The following is a 3,731-nucleotide window of genomic DNA, read 5'->3' on the forward strand; positions in this document are numbered from 1 at the left end:
TCTTGGCCCCAATTTAGTTCTCTTTTGATCAGGAACTCGATAAAAGGCTAAACACCCCCACACTTTAAGATAATTTAAATTAGGTTTCCTTCCTTTCCAAATTTCATAAAAACATTTCTATGTCTTGATGGTATCCTATTATGGATATGACATGATGTCAATAATGTTTCACCCCACAAATTGTAAGGCAATTTTGCATTTAGTAACATTGAATTAACCATATCCACTAAGGTACGGTTTTTCCTTTCTGCCAAACTATTTTGTTGCGGAGTATATGGAGCGGAAGATTCATGCACAATACCATGTAATTCACAAAAGTGATCAAATTCATTAGAAAAATATTCTCCACCTCGATCACTACGAAAAACTTTTATTTTCTTATTATGCATATTTTCTACTTCCATTTTATATTTCTTAAACATTTCAAAAGCTTCATCTTTATTTCTAAGCAAATACACATAAGTAAATCTAGAACAATCACCAATGAAGGTTATAAAGTATCTTTTTCCTCCTCTAGTAATATTGCCATTTAGTTCACAAATATCACTATGAATCAATTCTAATAAATGTGTATTTCTTTCAACCTTAGGAAAAGGTTTCTTAGTTATTTTAGATTGTATGCAAATATCACATTTCTTATTAAAATCCTTGTTACTAAGATTAATATAGTTACTCTTTTGCATATATTCAATTGATTTGTAATTTAAGTGTGCTAATCTACTATGCCATAAATCACAAGAATCAACAACATACAAGGAAACATTCACTTTATTAATACTAAGTTTAAACATGCCTTCAGTACAATATCCTTTTCCTATGAATACATCATTCTTAAGCAATATCACTTTATCGGATTCCATTACAACTTTGAATCCTTTCTTACACAAGAGACTAAAAGAAACTAAATTTTTCTCAAATCTGGAACATGAAGTACATTTATTAAACTTAATTTCTTTCCAGATGTAAAATTTAATTCCACACTTCCTTGATCACAAACTTTGGCTGAGTTATCATTGCCCATCAAGACTTCTCTATTATTCACTTCTTCATATGTTTTGAATTGGTTGCGATCATTGCAAACGTGAACAGTAGCCCCAGAATCTAACCACCACTCAAGTGATTTTCCTTGTGTTGCTATGTTGACTTCTGTAACCATGCCAATATGCATGTTTTGTACTTTTTCTACAACCATAGCAATTAGATCCTTCTCTTCCACTAAGTTGGTCTTTGATGCTTCCTTTTTCAGAAGTCTACATTCTTTGATATAGTGTCCTTTCTTGTGACAATGATAACACTCTCTTTGTCTCTTCTTATCTTGCTTTGAATCTTTAGAGAACTTTTTTTTTTCTTATTGATGTTATTTTCATCAATATGATTCACTTTAGAACTTTGAGAAAGATACACAGCATCACGTTTTCGAGTTTCCTCCTCTATACGTATATGCCTTAGTAATTTCTCAATTGAAGTCCTCACCAAGATGTAAAAGTTTCTTCCTATAACCATTCCAAGATGAAGGCAATTTTAAAATAATTACTCCAACTTGTAATGATTCAGGGATCACCACTTGTAGATCACGAAGTCTACTTACAAGGATTTGTAATTCATGAATTTGATCCATGACAGGCATAGTATCATTCATAATGAATTCAAAATATTTCATCATGATAAACTTATCTGTTCCTTGTCGTTCGGTATTGTACTTTTCTTCCAAAGACTTCTAAATCTCTAATGGTGATTGAATTGACATGTAGAGATCATAGAGTCGGTCGGATAAAGTGTTGAGGATATGACCTCGACATGCGAAAGTATCTTCATCACATTTCTTCTTCAATTGAACGATCTTTTCTTTCTCTTCCGGTGTGACGTTTTCAGCGGCATCGACAATTGGTGTAGTCTTTGGGTCAATCACATATGCAAGATTGAGAACCGAAAGAAGAAACATCATCTTGTCTTTCCAACGGTTGAAGTTCGTTCCATCAAAGCGATCTAACTTGACAAACTCTTGATTCATGACCTTGAACGTGGTGTTTTGATCTTGTGCCATCTTCAACTAATATCTCTCTAAAATTGTTGGGTATATGAAGATGGTAAGATGACAAAATCTTATATTTATGTAGTGGTTTCAAGACACGATTAGATCGCTTTCTTTAGAGAGATATTTGTCCCCACACTTAGTTGCTATAGGGTTAATGACAATACTCTCCCAAGATACAATGAAACCTAAGAATTTCTTAATTAGCAATAGTAAGAAATTCTCAACTCTCTTGAACAAAGAAAATCTCTTAATGGTTGAGTAATTTGTACACTTAGTACGTCATATCTGAAATAATGAACAAGGACTTATTTATACATATTGCACATAGCAATTATGATTGGTTACGTATACAAATGGTTGTGTCTTTTCTATTGCCAATAGATACAATGTTTTGAATATACACAACTCTTAAAGAATTGTGTCCCTTTAGCCAATAGACACAATGTTTTGAACATACATAATCCTTAAAAAGTTATATCCCTTCAACCAAATGGTACTAAACGGTTAGTAACCGTTTATTAATATTAATAATATTAATATCAATAATATTAATAATATTAATTAATCAAATTTATAAATACCCTTCATAAATATTAAATTTAGGATAAAGCAAAAATAACAATATATACTATAAAAATATAATACTTTATTACTAATCTTACTACAAAGTATGTGTTTTAATTATGAAACATGACTTTTGGCTAAGTCAAGGAGAAGTATAACTCGAACTCGATTTCAAAAATAACACTAACTACAAATGATAAATTTAAAGGGTTAATATTCAAATTCGTCCCTGAAAGATTACGCAATCTTCATTTTCGTTCCTGAATGATTTTTTTTAATCAAATTAGTCTCTGAAAGATAACCTGTTAGTCAAATTAGTCACTCCGTTAGTTGGATGATGACGTGTCACGTTAAGTGTCACGTGGCATGATGACGTGACACGCCACGTGGCAGGTCAGTGACACGTGTCACTCGACATGTAAAAAGGTTTTTTATTAGTCAAAATAGTATTTTAAAATCTAGACATAAGTCATTTTCATCCCTCAAATTTTAAAAATTAGTCAAACTAGTCCTTATATAATTTTTTTTTATTTTTTTCTTCATAATATTAAATTTAAAATATTTTTTGATACTACTAATTTTAATAGAAATGTAATTGACAAACAAAACATTAGTAATTATATCTTTTCTTCTTAAAAATTTTTTCAATAAAATTATCTCTCTCCTTTAATTATTCTCAAAATATCTCTTATTCTTTTCTATTCTAAAATCTTTTTCTTACATTATTACATTTTGCTATATATATATATATATAAGTTCTCTGGTGACTAAGGTAGTAGTGACCAAAGGTGGCTAAAGATTGACCCATAAATAAGAGGTTGACATGTGAAATGGTTGATTATAATGAGAATCATTTTAAAAATATGTTTGTGTAAATTACATTAAAGCAAGGAGCCATAATTTTCACAAATTTTCAAAAAAAAATTTTGTGGGTCTTAGACAATGTAAACAAAAAATGGGAAAAGCTAAATTATAAGAAAAAAAAATATAAATACACTAAAAAGGGATAAACAAAAAATTGTGCAGTTAATAAAAATGAGAAACCAAGTAAAAAAAAATAAAAAATAAGAAACTACGACATTAATTTAAAGTTCATAAAAAAATCTTATTATTTTTTATTATTTTTAAATTT

This window comes from Arachis ipaensis, chromosome B03 (assembly GCF_000816755.2).
Source record: "Arachis ipaensis cultivar K30076 chromosome B03, Araip1.1, whole genome shotgun sequence".
NCBI lineage: Eukaryota > Viridiplantae > Streptophyta > Magnoliopsida > Fabales > Fabaceae > Arachis > Arachis ipaensis.